The sequence below is a fragment of the Vicugna pacos genome, chromosome 26, assembly GCF_048564905.1.
Source record: "Vicugna pacos chromosome 26, VicPac4, whole genome shotgun sequence".
NCBI classification, from domain to species: Eukaryota; Metazoa; Chordata; class Mammalia; order Artiodactyla; family Camelidae; genus Vicugna; species Vicugna pacos.
The window spans coordinates 4,325,990-4,345,653 of record NC_133012.1 but is presented as its reverse complement, the minus strand read 5'-3'; the positions used below and the strand labels follow the sequence as shown (position 1 = coordinate 4,345,653).

At 43.7% G+C, this 19,664-nt stretch overlaps 1 protein-coding gene across 2 annotated transcripts in view; it reads right to left on the bottom strand.

Moving 5' to 3' along the window:
- The window catches only part of ZMAT4 (zinc finger matrin-type 4), a 260,097-nt gene that overhangs the window by 129,206 nt on the left and 111,227 nt on the right, over positions 1 to 19,664 (bottom strand). The window lies entirely within an intron of this gene.

The window sequence follows — 19,664 nt, the reverse complement described above, 5'->3', positions numbered from 1 at the left end:
TACTGACACATGCTACCGTCCAGATGAACCTTGAAAACATGGTACGTGAAACACGCCAATCACAAAAGACCATACTTTGTATGATTCCATTTACATGAAATTTGCACAATAGGAAAATCTGTAAAAGTTAGAAAGTAGCTTAGTGATGGTCAAGGAACAGGAGAATTGGGAGGGAGAAGTGAGGGAAAACGGGAAGCAATTATTAATGGGTACAGGGTTTCTTTTTGGTGATAACATTCCACGATTTATTATGGTTAATAGTTACATGACACTATGGATACACTAAAAACCTTTGAACTGTACACTTTAAATAGGTGAACTGTATGATATATAAATTATATCTCAATAAACCTGTTTAAAAAAAAACAAAAGCCGAAGAGATGCATTTAAATGATCCCAAAAGCCCAAAGAAAGACTGACATTTGAAGCATAACTTGTCTTTTCGGGGCATCTTCTGGTTGGAGGCAAACCCACTGAGAAGGGAAAAGCAGTAAGAAAGATTATTATTTTTTAGTTGACTTACAATGTCATCTCAGCTTCTGGTTATAAGAAGAATTATTTTGTTTGCATGCACCGCCTTGTAGTATATGGAGTTCCTCTCAAGACGAGCTGGATGGACATCCTTGGAATTCTGATCACTGATGTCCGCTTTGGCTAAAGACATTTCACGGCTATAATGGAAATCTATCAGCAGCTGCTACTAAGCCACCCCTGAGGCAAGAGGCATGTGATACCCCCTGCTAGAGCCCAAAATAACTGTGTCCCCGCCCATACCCTGCAGGAGGATGAAATGCCCCATACATGCAACTACTCCCAGAGTGATGCATGCCGTGGCTTACTGTCTGGTATTTAACTCTGAAAAGAGGCGGTAGGCAGGTAAGAATGTTCTTCTCCCTCTTGCCTGCTCTACTGGGACAGAAAGACCCAGAAGTCATGTTCCCTGAGCAATCGTTCTCCCATGGTTTCCTCTCCTGCATCCTGGCCCACTCCATCCAGGGCCCACTTTTCTCTCTCCTCCCAGCGTATTCACATCCCATCAGGATGCCCGACCATGCATTCAGGAGTCCCTTCAGGAGTTCTGAGAACCTCCTCTGTGTCTGTGTTGCTGACCTCCTCTGGTTCTTAACATCCATGCCTTAAGTTTTGATTAAGGGTATTCTTTTCATTGTTTTACTAGCATTTTTTTTTAAAGTACGGTCTCTCCCAAAACATCCTGAAGGCAAGATCTTTAAGAATTACCCTCCCTTTGTCTCCAGAACCTGCCGCGGGTCTAGTTACAAAGAAAAGACTCAATAAACACGAATTAAAGGGGTGCTGAATGAGTGACTTGGGCGTGGCCATCCACGAACCAGCTCCAACTTGATCACATACATCTGTTTTCCACATGCAATCATCTCTCCCTTGCTCTCTTCCCAACATTGTTGCTCCGTCTCAGGAGAAGAGCAACTGGCATACAGTTCATACTCGATACCAAAATGGGGACAGTGGCAATGAGACGTTACCCTGGGAGTTTGCCCACACAAGACGGCTGCGTCCCGCTGGCTAGGAAGGCGGGTGGTGTCCAGATGCCCCAGGAAGAAGCTGCGGTGCCTGTGTGAAAGCTGGCAGGAGCCTTGTGCTCCCCTGTGGACTAGAGACATACATCCCCCGTCACCTGGATGGCAAACCATCTCTCCATTTCCATAGGATTGGGGAAAGCGGTCCTTGTGACAATAAAGGAAAGAGAGAAGGAAGCCGTCTGCTCGGGTCGGGTGCAGAACTCTCTGTGTGCCTTTGGCATTTGGAAGGCACTGGTTGGTTTTTCAGTCACTGAAGAAACATTGAAACAGATGGTAACAGTACTTACAAGATCCCAAAAGGGAGAAATTAGCCAGAGCTCCTGGGAGAGGGCAGACTCATAAGTTAGATAAACCCCACTAACAAAGAGAGCTAGCAAAGGAAACTGCCGCGGGGGGAAGATGTGCCGCAGAGAACACAGGTGGCGGGAGAGGCGGGGGGACCAGGAGAAGACAAACGTCGAAAAGCTCTCAAAATCTCAGAAACTGCCGGAGAAAAAGCCGCATTTACTGTCTGAGACACCACGTGAAGACTGGACGGAGCTGAGGCAGCCTTAAAACTGGCGCTGCACCCATCCCGAGAGGCCGCCCTTAGAGCAGCACTGTTCTCCATCGTCCCCACGCTCCCATAGTCCACAGCACCGGCCCGGCTGCCCTTCCTGAGAGCCAGCTGTGCCTGACGTCCTCCGAGGTGCCTTACATACGTCCCCACATTTAGTTTTCATAATAGCTCAGAACCAGAGCTGTCACGTGTATATCTCACAGTGTATAAATAAGTATTATTCCTTTTCCACTTGCTCTCATCCCCCCAAATACAAGCCATCAGCAGATCCCATCCCCTGGCCTCCAATTACATCCCGAAACTATTTCTCTCTCTCTCTCTCTCAATCCACTTTTACCTTCTTTTCTTCCATCGATCCTGTCTGTGCCTGAGTCCTTCTCCGTGGCGGGCCCCTCTTTTATATTCTTCATAGTGCTTATTCCATGTTCTAAACTTACATGGTTTAGATATTTAAATCCATATATTTATTATGTCTCCCACCACTAAATTACTCAGTCCCGTGGGCCCAGTACCTAGAACAGCAGCGCTGTCCTAGAGCATAAAGTACCAGCCACAAATACGACCACGTTTAAATTTTCTAACAGCCATGTTAAAAAAAATGAAAGAACCTGTGAAATTAATTTTTAAAAACAGATTTTATTTAGCCCAATACATTCAGATTGTTTTCCTTTCAATATGTTTTCAACAGAGCAATTATTAAGGAGGCATTTTATCTTCTTATTCTCCTACTAAGACTTTGAAATCTGGGGTTTATATGAACAGCACATCCCAATTCAGGTTAATCCATGTTTCAGACAAGTCAGTGGGTCCATAGGCTGGTGGCTGCTAGGCGTTCAGTGCAGCCCCAGACCACAGTGAGTAATGATGAGATACCAGTTGAACTGAAAAATCAGTGAATCACTGAATGGAGGCGTCAGTGTATAAATAAATGAATAAACTCCCATTTTCACAGATCAGGAAAATGAAGCTCAGTGTGCTTCCCTAAATTCTCCAATGTGTCATAACTTTTAGAATGGTGGGGGGAGCTGATTTTTTAATACACGACTCGCTAAATTCAAGGCAGTGTTATTTTCCATGATACAGGCTGGCATCTTCGGTCAGTCTTCTCACCAGAAACTTTCAAGGGCCCTTTACTATCTAAAAATAAATTTTTTATCCTGACACTTAAAATCTGCCACCATCTAATTCTCAACACAGTTTTCCACAGCTTTTTTTAAACTATTTTTATTCCCCTAATTCTTTTTTTATTGACATATAGTCAATTTACAGTGTTGTGTTAATTTCTGGAGTGGTTCAGTTTCATATATATATATATAATTTTTCATATTCATTTTCGCTTTAGACTAATACAAGATATTGAATATAGTTTCCTGTGCTGTATGGTAAGAACTGGTTGTTTATTTTATATGTAGTAGTTAGTATCTGCAAATCTTAAAATCCTACTGCTTTTTATACATAATGTTCCCCAAGCAGGAACTCCGAGGAGCCTGCCCAGTGAATGGCGTGACATCCCAGCTCTCCGTGTCTCTGCTCTTCATTGCCCTCATCGGATGCTGCAGGCGAGGGCAGAGTCAGTCCTTTCGGTCCCAGGGCTGCATCAGGTGTGAGAGCAGTAGCCTCCCCATGAGACGTAGCCCGTCTTATCCACCTGCTCGCCTCTGCCCAGTGCAGTGCCTGGAGTGCCCACAGTAGCTTGAATGGATGAATGGACCCCACCACCTACAACCACACTGAGTACAACCCTACGTGTCTTTGTCCACATGGCCCCTTCCACCTAGAATTTCCCATCTCTCTACAGGCGAGGGTCATTCAAACATCATTTTTCTCTTCAAGGTTTCCCCCAGATGACCCCCCACAAAGAGATCTCATTCCTCCCTCACTCCCACACCACTTCATTCCGGCTCCTCCCACCCGACACTTAACACTATGTAGCACACATCTCATTATCTGACGGAATGTCAATTCTTTGGTCCAAAAATGTATCATGCCCCATGCCCAGCATGGGCTTTTGTGTGATGTGGTAAGAAAAAAAAAAAAAAACACAGAAGACTGAATTTAAAAGGGCATATCTCAATTCAAAAGGTTTAAGTCTTGGCTTTAAATGTCCTGGATGGCAATTATAATTACTGAGTCTGAAATTTCTCCCCAGTTATGTACGAAATAAAATCTGCTCTGCCTGTCTATTCATGAGATAAAAGTCAGAATTAAAGAATACAATATATGGAGACATGTTTTGTAATTTGGAAAATGCTTTTCTATATATATATATATATGTACAATATTATAATATTATATCATTATAATTCTAGGTAATAATATATTATTAATATATTAAGTATTCAGATGGACTAGAGAATGGATGCATATTTTATTTTATCTTTATTTTATCTTTTTCATGGAATTTACTCATACTGCACATTTTTCTCACTTATTTGCACTTGCACCCGTTTAATGCCTGTCTCCTACCATTGTAACGGATGCTTCCAGAGGCCAGGAGCTCTGTTTTACTGTCATCTCTGTCCCCGCTGTCTATAAGAGGACCTGCCATGGGCCATTCAATAAATATCAGCCAGTGAATTAAAACAAATACATGCATACAAAATAAAATGAGGATTCTGAGAAGATGTTGGTAGCAGTTGTAACAGTTTCAAAATTTCTCTAAATCCCCAAATAAAAAGAGAATGCAAAAGCCCAACAAGAAATTCACACTCAACCTTGAGTGACAGAATACTCCCGTGCACTTCAAACTACAAGTGAAAGATAAAAATAAGCCAACAAAAACTGAAAGTCCTGTAGGTATACGCACCTGTGCAGGAAACAGAAGGAAGCAGCGGGGCACCTGCTGGCCCTCAGAGTGGCAGGACCATTACGCAGAGAGAAAGCCCAGCAGCTGAAATGGGGAGGGGGCCTGTTCCACCCCGATCGCAGGTAGGTACAGGGGGGTCTATGGAAGGTCAAAAGAGGCAAGCACAGCCCAGCCCCTCTGACCTTCCCATATGACCCATCAGAACTTCCTTCCAGGAGAGAGCTCTGTACTGAAAAGAAACTGATCTACGTAGACTCAAAGTCCATCAGGACAAGGACAATGGAGACAAAGAAAGGAGAGGTCCAGGTGAACATGGGGGAGGGAGAAAGAGCCAATAACCTCAGTAAATGGGCCGTTACATTTTTTAAACACTACACACACACATACTTATGCCAAAAATTCAAAAAGTAAGGAGCTCTGTTAAGTTAGAAGAGCAACCTTGAATCATACCTCCTTCTAAAAAGTTCAAGAGACAAATACATGCTAATGAGCAAGGGAAAAAATACCAGAATCAGATCCTTTTCATAACGTTATTTTCCAAAGCAGCAAAATAACATGCTTACAGACAACGAAAACACATCAGAAATAAATGCTTTCAAAACAGATCAAAACCACCACCTTCTGTTTCAAAGCAGATGAAGACGTTAAGAAAATGATACAAGACATCAAAGAACAATATAAGGATGAGAAAATTCACAAATTAGGTTTAAGAACGACAAAAATAAGTGGAGATGAAAGAGTAAATCACTTCAGAGATGAAGATTAAATCGAAAGGAAGAGAAGATGAATAAACACAATGAATAATTCTCTAAGAGAACTAGAAGGTAAAATTAAGGAAACCATTTAAAATTCCCAAAGAAGCAGAGCTACAAAGAGCTTCAGTGCTAAGTGACAAACTGAAGAAAGACAAGGATGATCCAACACATGAATAATAAGAGACCTCAAAAATGAAAGAGGAATAAAGGAAAGCAAACACATGGGCATTTCCTAAAAATCCAAATTAAAGAAATTAGTATATATTAAAAGAGCATCGTCCTAATGTCAGTTCAGAGCAACCAATACTGAAATACATTCCAGGAAAATTACTGAACTTAAGAGTAACATTTGAAAAAATTATTTCAGCCTCCAAAAAAAAACCAAAAAGACTTATTTATGGGGGAAACAATATTAGATCATCACCAGATGTTTCAACTGCAGTGTTTTATTCCAAAAAATAAATACAGTAACATATTTTACATTCTCAAGAAAAGAAATGTGAACCCATTTTTTTTTTTATATCCAGCAAACCTGGCATTTCAGGATAAAGTGTCCAAAGTGATAACAGGTGTGAACTCGGGTAACTTTGTTCTCATGAGCCTTTCCTGTTGTATCTACAGAGATGCCGAGAGAGACACCAACATACAATAAGTATTTGTGTATTATATATGGTTCCTTATGAAATTAAGATAAAAGGGGTCAGTAGGGAGAACATATAATATTTAATGGCTCAGATACTGGGGCTATGGTATAACTATTTTAACTGGGGAGACTACGGGGAGCTGCAAAAAAAAGCTTTAATTTATCAGTTAATCATTAATGGTGTAGTATTATTAGTACTGCTATTTGCAGGATGTTATGTGTATAATATTGGATAGAGTAAATGAGTAATTATGGAATATTCTAATTTGTCATTTCCTGTGTCTCTGAGACACAAGATGCTCAATATGGAGAAAGAGTAAACAGAAGAATATAGGAGAGTAGATACAAACCCTGAAATCACGATTGAATTGGAAGGATCAGTATTTACTCGTTAAGCTCTTGTGTAAACATGTATCTTTTAGTTCTGGCCCCAGAAGAGCCCTAAAGACAGTTACAAACTCAGTACCATGTCCCTGGCACTCAGAAACCTAGCAAACTTGAAACAGCAGTCCCACTAAAAGAAACTCAGTCTTGGGTCGGGGGGCAGCAAGCTGATTCCAGAAAAGTGTGCAAGATAAGCCTGGAGTATCTGGCCACACTCAGTAACAAGAAAGCTAGCAAAGACAAACACAGTCATGACATCAGGATTCAGGGGCAAACTTGGAGAGGCTCCCAGTGGCAAAAAATGGGACAATCTGAACTCAAAAGGGGTAGGAATTGCAATTGATCAAAACCTGGCAGATACAGTAAATCCATGCATTCATAACCATATTTCTTTAAGAGCCTATTCGGCCACCTTTGTAGAACTGTAAGGAACCAGTTCTTTAACTGGAATATTGATAAATAAAAGGACAGAGGAAAACAAGATGTCTGCCTTTTCTAAAGGAATGGCAGCGCAGAGTACCAAATAGTCCATGAGGAAAAGTGCTGATTCAAAGTGACTTCAATTAATCAATGGAAAAGAAATGATAGAATGAAACCATTTTGCAAGCTTCGATGAATTAATGGATGTAGGCATTGAGCACCAACATCACAAAAGCAGAGACAATCAGAGACTGCACGTCTTTGGATGAAAGAACGCAACGCCACTTACAATCTTGCCAAATGCACCAATCCCAAATCCTATCAAGTCTCTGGACCCATCTGCCAATTTTCAGGGAGTAGAAAAAATAGATGAAATTGTTGAGTTGAACCACAGAGACACATTCAGCAGAAACTTACACTCTAGAAAATTCTGTAGGTCAAATGCCCCCAAGGGGTTTTTTTTTTTTTTTTGGATAAATTATAAGGAAAAGAAGCAAACAGAGAAGGAATCTGCAGACTCAAATCAATGAAAAGAAATACATCAAATTATAAAATAAATTAAGCAAGACTGAACTATGGTAATTAGGGAGGCAGTCTTCATCATAAAACTCTACAAAAACCTGAGAAATGGTTCTGGAAAAAGTCAAGAGTGGTGGTTTATTTTGGTGGCACAAAAAGGGTCACGGTAGGGATGGAGCAGATGACGGCGGTCCTGGAATGAGTGACCTGGGTCTTGGTTACAGGGCATTTGCCTTAAAATTCATTCAGTGATAACGGCCACTTTTTTGGTAAAATTTTGTTATCTGTGTTTTTTTCTAATGGAAGGCTGGAGGAAAAAAGATGGATTCCAGTTTTAAAGGCACCTGGTGAAACTCTAAGTGTCTCCCTGAGTCTAACTCTAAAATCCTAGTGAAGAATGAAGGGGATGAAACACACACTACAAATTAATTTGGTAGACCACCTGATACCCGAACTTAAAGTGAATTTCCACTGGCTGTAAGGCATAGGGAGTTCAACTGAGATAAGCTGTAAAATTGGAATAATAATACAATTTCCCTCACAGGGTGGCAGTGGGGATTAAATGAATTTAGATGCGAAAGCACTCAGAGTGAGGCTTGACCTAGACAAAGAGCTATATTTAAGGATAAGCTGCTGTTTTTTATCATAAATCTACCCATAGCCACGTCTTATAAAGAGAGAGATCCCTGAAACAAAAAATAAAAAGATACCATCTACGTCCCACTGTCCTTCCCCCAAACTCAGATTTGGACCAACAACAACAGCAAAAACTGTAACAGCTATCCCTTCTCACATGGCTTCTTGAACTGACAAAACATTTATCTCTTGTCATCGCTTGGCATCCATCCTGTGACATACATTTGTAGTTATTAGCTGGGGGGAGAGATGCAACTAATAGATTATCCACTGATGGACGTACGTCCCGTCTCACCAGCTGAAAAAAGGACGGGATACAAGGGCGGAGACTGGGCCCCTGCATTGGCTCGGCATCCTGGGAGCCAGGGCTGTAAAGTGTGGCAGTCACTCCCAGTGTTGGGACACCGGGCAGCCAGGCTAAGAAAAAAATGCCACTCACAAAGCAAAGCTTTACTGCGAAGTTGAAGATTTTGCAGAAACTGAGACAGGGCCAGAAGCTGTGCCCATCAAGCCATGTTCAATAATGGCTGTAAGAAAGGAATTAGAGAATTAGCCAGCTGGACCCCAAGAGAAGTCATGTTGTCTCAGATAAGTTTACGGATTCAGTGCAAGTGTAACCGCTGGATGTTGGAGAAAAATGAATCTGAATTTCTTCCACAAGAGAACAAAAAAAATGGCAAAAAGCTGAGATGACTTTGAACATTAAAAATTAGGAGCAATGTAGCTTCAAGCAGGAAAAAACATATTATAAAACTCCATGAGTTTTTACGGTGGGTTTCCACTACAGAAAGGCTAATAAAATGGAATGATGTAAAAACAACCAAAGTAAATATACACTGAAATTAGTATATGATAAAGGGAAATTTCAAGTTGGCGAGGGAAATGACATTATTAAATAAGTGGAATCGGAAGAGTGAATAACAATTTGGGGGAAATAACAAAGCCATAAAATAACTAGAAGAAATATATAAAAATATTCATATAATCTTAGGATGGGTTAAACTTTTTAAGCATAAAATAGAAAACAATTCAAAACAGAAAAGACATGCCTCTCCCATTCCATAAACATTAAAATGTTCTGTATATCAAGAAATATCATGATGACATTTAAAAGCAAATAGTAAAGAATATTAACCACACACATTTTTAAAATGCTTATCTACATGAACAATATTGACAGAATACTAAAAGAAAGCTGACCAACTTCACCCAAATTAAGCAGAGAACATAAAATGCAAAAAAAAAAAAGAAATACGCATGTCCAATAAAAGTATGAAAAAAGATCAATCACACCAGCAATCAAAGAAACATAAAAATGTTTAATGTTATCATATTTTATTCATAAAGTTGAGAACATTTTTTTTAGTCTAGTCTTGTCAAAGGTGAGGCGAAATGAGCATTTTAAATCACCACTCTGAGAACACTACAGCCTTCTTACAGAGTGATTTGAGAATGTATATTAAAAATCTTAAAGACATAATTCTTCTTGACCAGAAATGTCTGGAAATTTATCCAAAGGGAAGTATCAGAGTTTGAGCAAATACGTACACGGCTATTTGCTAAAGCACTGATTATGACAGCCAAATGCAAAAATTTACATACGGAGATTAACAGAAGGTAATATTTTGAACAAACTGTGCCATATTAGGTAGTAAACTAACGTTTCATAAACTGTGGTGTATTTTTACAGATGCATAATGGAAAACAAAGTTATTAAATGAAAACAAAGCTATTAAAGTCATGACAGAAGATACTGATGGACGTGGAACAGGATTCCTGCCGCACTGCTGAGCTCATCCATTCCAGATTTTTAAACAGATATCTATGGAGTGTAATCTCTGCACCGGGGACAGTGCGGGGAACAACCCAGGTGACAAACAACCCCCGTCACGGTGCTCATCTCCTAGTTGGGGAAGCTGATAATAACTCAGATAAATAAGTCAAATACAGAGTATGTTAGTCATGATTGCTAAGTAGGAGAAAATAATGTGAAAGGGGAAGTGAAATTTTAAAGTGGTCCCAAAAGTCCTCACTGTGGAAGAAGCTTGTGAATAAACGTCTGGAAGAAGTGAGGGTTCATCTTGCAGATACCCAGGGGAACAGTGTTTTGAGTGTAGGGAACAGCAAGCAATAGGGTCCTGAGCGTGAGGTGATCACAGGTTAGCAAGGAGACTGGCATAGCTGGAGCAGAGTGAATAAGAGGTAATGAGCTCAGGGAGGTGACAAGGCGGAGAGGGCCTGGTGCAAACAGTAGGTCGTAATAAAGATATTGGCTTTTACGCTGAATGCAACACAAAGGCATCTACAAGCCACAACCAGCGTGGTCCACATACTACCACCCACATAAAGCAATATTTGCATATTTATTCATATACACATAAGACGAGAGGGAAAAGTGTGAAAACAAAAACCAGAAAGACAAGACATGCCTCTAAATAGTAAAAAGATTTTATATCTATACACCTACATAAAATGTATTTTTTTCTTTGTCCTTTGTAAATTGTCTAAATATTCCATATTGACTCTGTGTTCCTTTTTTGCATTCAGAAAGAAACCAAATTTTTAAACATAATTTTTAAAAGGAAGAGGGGGGCCAATCTTGATTCCCACCATGTTGGAGTTTGACGGTTAAAAGAGGAGAGATTATGCATTTTTAGATGAGATGCCCTTTCAGCCACAGACGGGGTGCATCTAGAGGGATGTCTCCCGTTAGCAGGGCCACCAGCATGCCCCACCTCAATATCTGGGTCCCTGTCCCTGCCCACAGGTTCCCGTGTGAGTCAAATCACTTACCCACATAGACTTCCGAACAAACTTGGAGTCTAGGAACCCCTGACCCTACAAGTCATGATGGAAAACTGCCAAGGCAGCGTGATGTAGGATGCTTTCTGCCCAGCACCTGTGATTTCGCATGTTCCCCACCCCAAACGCCACTCCACACCCTCAACTGTCTATTAAGAAAACAATCAGAAGCAGACATTACACCCCAGTCCCCACTGGCATCTGTATCATCCCAGCTTTGGAGAAAAGAAATAGAACGATCAGACCTAAACGGAAAAAAAAAATTAATGGAGACTTTTAAAGAAAAATAGATAAATATCTCCTCGGGATTCACCATGACTACTCAGAAAAGAGAGTCTAGATCTTCAAATTGTGGTACCCGGGTCTGCCACATCAGCATCACCTAGACCTTGCTGGAGATGCGAACTCCCGGGGGCGCATCCCAGACCTGCTGCATCAGTGACCCTGCCATGGGACCAAGCTCCAGCTGCTTCTGTTCCATCTAAAGAACGTCCTAAATCCACTGCAGGAGCTGTTTTCTCGAAATCTGCCTCCCTTTCCTTACAAAAAAGTCAGTTTGATTGGGAGTCAAGTGTCTCACCTTCTACAGGAGATCTTCCTTCCCGCTCTGTGCTCTGGGGAGGGAGCCCAAAGCAGGGTCTCCTCAAGATACCTACCCAGACTCATTTACCCCTCCCGCTGGTTCGACGGGGCAGGAGGTGGGTCATCAACTTTTCGTGAGTACAGGATGCGCAGACCACATGCCCACGTATCTCCCTTCCTCCCTTATTCCCTCACCTGCCAGCATTCCTCTCGTGGTGAAATTGTTTCAGTGCTGAGTTAATCTCTCTGGATATAAAACCTGTCCTCTTATGAAAAGTTCTGGGCGCTTCCTTTGAACAAGGAGACAAGCTGAAATGTTCCAGATCGCTTTTATAATCCTGTAATTTTATCTGTGATTGCTCAGTAATACCGTCTTTTCCCAGTAGGCTGGACTCATCGTTTTGCTATTAAACCTCGCACACAGCGATGGGCCCTTAAGTCCCAATCTGCTGGGCCCAGATGGAAGGCATTCGGAGTCTCATTTACCATTTAATATGTGCTGGCCTCTGATGCAGGCTGCGCAGAAAGGTCAGAACAAATCACATATTCACTAGCTTTTCTGTGTCCGTTCAACTCAGCAAGCCATACCAAAGAAGCTCCTTCTAACAGAGAATATCCAAAATAAAACATTCAGTAAAAATGCATATTCCTTGGGGAAAAAAACTCCATAGAGTTATAACTCCAGAGAGTTAAGTGTAACCTCAAGCACGGACTGAGTTTAGCAAAGTAAGATGACTGGAACTTCGCAAGGTATGTTCCTTTTCTTTTATTTTTAAATAAACTTTTCATTTGAGGATAACTTTAAATATACTGAAGAGTTGCGAGAGAGGACAGGAAGTTCCCCTACGTCGCTCGCTAAGTTTTAATGTTAACATCTTACATAACCATGACACATTCTTCCAAACTGAGAAATCAACATTGGTCCATTACTACAACCCAAACCCTAGACTTGATTCGGATTTGGATTTCGCCAGTGTTTCCACTCATTCCTTTTCTTTTCCAGGATCCAAGCCAGGATACCACATTGCACTTCACATTCGGTTTTTTTTTTTTTTCCAGCTCCCTCTTACTCCTTCCTGCCAGCTTCTGGATTAGAACTTCATAGACAGTAGCTGCTTATAAATCGCTGTTAATTAACTAACACAGCATGCTGTGTTTCGTAACTGGTGGCAAGCTGCTCTGAACATCAAGCCGCCCGTCATTGCATGTCACCAGCCTGCCTCAGGGGGGTCAGGCCAGCCTGACCCAGACTTGGGCACCCTCTTAGGCAGGCCTGGGGTCAGAGCAAGAAACCTACTCGGAGCCCCAGTGGACCAGACTGTGTAATCAAGTCCCGCTGATTCCTCTTCCTGAAACTAAAAGTAAGCCAAGGACATTGTGGGGGCAGCTCTTGGTGACAATACTCTCAGGATGGCTGGGATGACTAATGGTCTAGGAGTTTATTCAGAGGCTACAGTATGAAGATCGGGGCAGAAATCAGAAATCCCCCCCCCCCCGATTTCATGGAGAGGAGCCTCTTGACAACAGTTCCTCTGCTCACCTGCCTCCCACACCCTCTTCCCACTCAATTCACTGCCGCAGTAGGAAGAGAAAGAGAGATACGCAGGAAAAATAAAAAAATAAAAAAACCTTTAGCTGAAAGGGAAGTTTGCAAACAGCCCATCAAGACCGTGGTTCTCAGCCTTGCTCTGTACACAAGGTTTCTGAAGGCACAGAAAAACAGCTTCCTGAGTGGAAGCAATTCTCTCTCATATCCCCTTGAATTCAAGTTCCAATTTCTAATGACATTCTTCCTCTGAATCTCAGACACACGTACGCGTCCAAAGGTTCCACGGAGGCACTGACCTGGAATCTCAGGGGCCCTTCGATAAGGAAGAAACGAACAATCACGTCTGATTCTCGGAGGCACCTCCCAGATGAGAAATCGATCTGGCCCGGAAATAAACCTGAGGGCTCCCCCTAAATGCGTTATATCACCGTGATGGTTTTCCTTTTTTCCTTTTTAAATTCATAACCTGGCATGAGACTTGTGAAGACTTTGAGGAAGAGACAGGAGAGAAGGCTGGAGAAGACCTTCCCCGATGCTGCTCTCTGCCAACCGAAGGGCACAAGCCCCACCCACTCCCAGCATCACCGGTCCTTCCTCCAGGCTAATTCTGCACAGGCATTAAGACCTGGAGACTGTTCCGAGGTGTCCTCTGCAGAGGGTCAAGCAACCATCAATGCAATTCTGGGTCAGCGATGGACTCACCCTTCCCTGATTCCAGAGGAATAATGGATGTCTGCATCTGAACTTCTTGGCCGTGTTATTTAGCCCCAGAGATTTGTCTGGAAACACCAGCACCATTAATAACCTAATGCAATCAATCTCAGCCAGGTAACTGTTGTCACCATTGATTGTGTCAATCAGCAAAGATTGCTGAATACGAACAGTCCTAAGCTTAGTGTCCCATTCGGGGCAAATTTCCCCAAATTTTTCCTAATTTCTTTTTAATTTTCTCAAAAGCGTTAGGATTGCTTTGCGTAAGTACAAGTCTTGGTCTGAGGTCAGAAGCACCGTCACCCCCCTTCCTCCTATCATCATCCGAGTTACAGGGAGAGGGTGACAGAGAGTGTGACATCAAAGGCCACAGGCCAGACGCAATTTCAAAATCCCCCTGTAGACTCTTCAGAAGTCCCTGTCTCCTGACAGCACGATCCGGATGAGGGGAAGGGGTGGGGGGTGGGGGCGGGGGAGGCTCAGAGGCAAAATAGCAAATGACATGAGAAAGCTATTTTTAAGCCTTAAGGTGATACTGAGGGTAGAGGCTTCTTAAACCACAGAGCTTTATCTTAAAGCCAAACCATGTGTCTGCATTTTAGAACGATTAGCCGGAAGCATCTTAGTGGGTCTGGAATTTGTATTTATAACCAGATAAGTACACAGTCCGATCACAAATGACGTTACGCCACCTCTCTTCCTAGGCTTCGAATGATTTCTTTTTTTGTGTAGCGCCCTCTGCTTTTCTTTACAAAGAGCCCGAAATCTGCCCACAAGTAAAATGTCATCAAACAGAATAAAATCATACTCAAATTATTCTCAAAAGAGTTCGGACTCATCATTCCCTTTTGCTCTGTGACACACAAAAATACAGCTCGGTGATGAAACCCCAGGGGGAAAAGCCAGACTTGGAGCCAACACACAACCCACCTGCCCAGCAGCAGGAGGCGAAAACCAAGGAGAGATGAACAAAGTGCAGAGGAAGCGATGGGAATCCACATGCAGACGGGAACGCGTAAACCGAATCATGCGCTGTCTACAGCAGCCATCTCCACCTGTGAGCTCACGCGCGTGCGCGTGCGCACACACGCACGCAAGGCACGCATGCGCACAGATGCATGCACAAAATACTTGCGCACGCGTGCGCAGATGCATGCACGTGCACACACACGTGCAAACATGCACACGCGCAGCCATGCACTCCTAAGCGAGTCCCCAGCATTCACACTCTCAACACAATGACTCACGTCTGGGAAAAGGTTCCCCAAGGAGTGCGAGGGCCCACCCCACCCCCCAAGGCCATTTCTTTCCCCGCTGACCCACCCTGCCAGTGCACCCTCACTCAGGGGGAGGCCGGAGATGGAGGAACGTCTCCTTGGAAGGCAGTCACAGAGGCATCAAATGATGCCTGGGCCCGGAGATTTCAGAGCACCTCCTGTTGAGTCCCGAGGGCTCAGCAGCCCCCGCGTCAGGACCGCGATGGAGGGCGCATCAGCATCGAACTCCGAGGCCCACGGTGAACCTTCTTGGAAATCATATGGCAGAGATTGGCGAGGGGGCAGCCGAACGGTTCTAACTGATTCTCGGGCACATCACGGGCTGATGCGGATTAGTGGACCAGATAGAAATCAAACCAACTTTTACAGTATCACTTCTATGGAAAAAAGTTTCCAATCTCCAGGCAAAGAGTCCCAAGTGAATCACTAGAACCCCATACACTGGTACTTGGGTGACTGCTGAGAATGGGCAGGGAGGAGCTTTCTGCCTTTGGTCTTGAAGATGGTCACTCCAGGTGCACGGGGCTGGGGGGGGGGGCAGGGGAATGTCCTGGAAATGTCACATCTGTAATTGCACTCTGACATGACTGCTACCGCCCTCACATGTGCAAAGCTGCCTCCTGGAGTTGCTGTGCTAAGCGCCCTGGTCCCTGCACCCAGCTGACTATGCCCCCACCAGAGACAGGGAGCTGCCCTCCTTAGTCTGTATTTCAGGTTTTTCCTGTCCTATGGGCTATTTCCTCTGCCTTTGACTTCTCTGCAGGAAACCCACACTCCTTGCTCTCCTTCTCAACCCTGCCCAGCGAGTTGCACTCGGAGAAAGAGCCACGTGACAACAGGGAGGATGGCCACACTCCAGGCCTCCCCTTTGTGACAGGATCCACATAGGGCGCGGAGGGGAAGGAGCGGCAGGGCCACTCAAGGAGCCAGATGTGCTGTCTGCGGTGGTCCCAAATCTCGCAGGAAGTCAGGAGGGAGAATTTCTTTCTTGGGTTTTAGTAGGATTTGAAGCTTACTAGCTTGCTCTGTCACCACTTGATTTTGTTCTAACCTGTTGTGGAGATCAGTACCTCACTGGACAGTGTTTTAAGATGACATCTAGCTTTTCTGTGATCTGACTCATATGCACATACATTTATTCATCACCCGCTCTACGCCAGGCATCAGAGATGAGTAAGAACGCTGACCTCTAAAACTCACGGTGAAAGGAGAAAATGACATAACCAGGTCCACTGAGTTCACTACACGCTGATACATTCTGTCGTGGACAAGGGGAGGCAAAGCAGAGAGAATCCCTCTTCGCGAGAGAGCTGGGACCTTCCCAGAAGAAGAAATATTTCAACTGGGTTTTGAAGGATGAGTAAGAGTTTGCCAAGTGCCGGTGAAGCGTGGAGATGAGAAGGAGGATGGCACAGTCCGGAAAAGATAAGAAAGGAGAAAAGACGGGTTCTTGAGGGAGGAGATGTAGTGGACAGGTAGGCAGGACCCGAGGTCAAAAGAGGCTCAAGACCTAGGAGGAGGAGGTAACTGGATACTCTTAGCTCCCCGCGCTCATCTACAAAACAGTTCTACTAACTGAAGAATCGCAAGTCACGATTACACCTCTGGTTGGATCTGCCTTAAAGCTGAAAGGATGACTCTTTTCCATCATGGCAGGACTGGCAAGGGGGCCCTTGGTGATGGAACAGCTCCTCCCTAGGGGGTCTGGCCACCACGGGGGGCGGAGGGGCGCTCCTCAGGGGGCGTGGTCTCGGAACTCCCAGGCATCAGCGCCGCGGTCCCAAGACACCTGTAAGTGTGCTGATTCCTGCTAAGTCACCTGGCAGCAACTTAAAAGCAGGAGTTTTTCAATGAATTGTAAAGTGGCCATCATGCTGTGGGGAGAGTGACAGGGAAGAGGCAGAGGGGATTCACGCCTCATCCTGGCTGTGTTCCCTCATTCCTGGAAGAGGCAGAGAAGACCTCATTAGAAACCAAGCTAATTAACATCTTTCTTGAGGTGCCTCATAAGGGACGGGGGGCAGTTCTTCTGCTCTGTTTTCTTACTGGGTGTCTTTGTATTAATCAGAATCCACCAAGGCGCTGGATGTGAGCATGGACTGGGGCATACGATGTATTAAGTCTATTCTCCGTCCACAGGGCACAGCACACAGGTTAGTCAGGGATGCACCAGCCCTGCTGACCCTGCGTGACGGTCCCCAAGCAAGTGACCCATCAAACATCCATCAGGAACGTCTTGCTCCAGGGTTAATGGGCACTGAGGGACCACTTCAAAATCAAGATTTCATGGCAACCTATTGGCAGAGACAATGTTGCATTTAAAGAAACAGGGAGAATGAGCGAGAAGAGAAGGGCATGTAAAATGAATGAATCGTCTTCTGAATATGCATTGTACACAACTGTATACTTTTTACATTTATCATCATATCATTTAATCAGGATCCTCCAATTTCCACTCTGCCTTTCCTCTTTTTTTTTTTCCCTCAATAGATACTCATCATTGGTATCAATTTTCTGGATCAATCTCTTACCTTCCATCTTCCATGACCCCAGGTTGTTTTTGAAAGAGTTCATTATTATCCCAAACAGTACACTGCCTACATGACAACCATGTTCAGAAATAAAACCTTTCCTGTTTCCTAATTAGAACAGCGTTCCTGCAGAGATCACCCAGAGGCACCTGCCTGGGTGCAGATGCTGAAGGCTAATCGTGTTGCCTTGACTTGGTCAAAGATGCTTCCAGTTAAAGCAGATGGACTGGAGGAAGCCTTCTCCAGATGAGATTTTCTCAGGCATCCAGTGGCATCCAGTTTATGGGCTCTTCTAGATAAATGGTTTCCCCCAAAACGCAGCCAGCTATCAATTATTCAGGAACGGATGAAGTAGAGACTGCCAATTATATGAATCTGTTGTTTCTCGATTTTCTCTCTTGACTTTTGCCCTCTCCACCATCTCACTGCAGGTGAGTCTTGCACCAAGGACAGAGAAGACCAGTGGCTGGAGAGAAAATGAGAGTCAGACCAGCGGCTGCTCTGCGCCCCACCCACCGCCGTCATCCTCGCTTATCTGCAGTTGGCTGAGGATGTATTTAGGTCAGAGGTCAATCTGTGGCCCACAGCCCAAATCTGGCCCACAGCCTGCTTTCTGTAGACAGAGGGCTCTCAGAGCACAGCCACCATCATTTGCTTAGGGGTTACTGGTGCACCCCAACAGCAGAGTTGAGTAGCTGCAACAGACGACATGGCTCTCAAAGCGTCAAACGCTTACCTTCTGGCAGAGGAATGACAGACGAAGCTCGCTGACCCGCATGCTAGGTGCTTGGGCCAGTCAGGTCAGCTTCTTAGGGTAAGCTCTGATTAAGGTGAAGGACATGCTCATGAGCCCAGATGTCACACAGGCCCCCAGTAGGAACATTATAAATGTAAGGCCACTCTAGGTTATCAGAAATGTGGCAGAAGATATTTTGGAAGGATGCTTTCAAGTAACAAGTAAGAAAACACCAAGTAAACTGCAAGTAAACACCAAGAAACTGGCCTATGGAGTTTATGCTTTCATGTAATAAGTCGAGAGGTAATTTAGCCCCAGGGTTAGCTTTGCTAGTGGTTTGGCAGCTCCACAAGTACCAGGTTCTTTTGCTCTTTCTGGCTGGCAGTGCTCAGCCTGACATGTGCTTCTGGCTAAATCTCCTCATGGCCCCAGAATGGCTGCCAGAGTTCCAGTCATCTCATGCCGACACAACATCCAGAAACAACAGAACAACTTTTCCTGATGTCTGTCTTTAAGATTGAGTCAAACTGTTCCCACATCTGCCACATCCCCCCTCGGTTATCTTGCCTCATACGTTAGTAGCCAGAACACCATCACAGGCTCATGCATTAAACCAATGGCTGACAAAGACACGGGACCATGCATACTCCAGTCATGGTGCAGCCTTTGGTCCTGGGATGGATGACTCTCCCTTGAGTTTATGGCTTAGCCAAGAAGGGTGGCTGTGTGAAAAAGAAAAGGGGTGGGGGGACTCTACCAAAGAGAAAAAGAAGAGTGAAGATGGATATTAAGTAGACAAACCAAAATGTCTGGTGTAGAATGACATGAATCTCTTTATCACCACTAGAATAACTCACAAGTCATGTCCAATTAGAGATAAGCAAGTTGTGTGTACATATATATATATATATATATACACACACACATACATATATGTATGTATATAGAACTTTATCCAATAAAGAACATTTTCTATTTTAAAGCCTAAAATAGTCCTAAGGACTATCACTGTGAACTTGGAACTCAAGTACATTATTTTCTCTGTCTTGACCTTAAGAGTTTAAGACAGAATGAAAAGTCGTTCAAGGTCTGGGATGCAAAAATCATTATTAATTCAAAACCGTAAGTAAAGGAACACTGGTATCCGAATAAATATTTTATTTATATGTTTTTATATTTATGAGCTGCAGTTTTA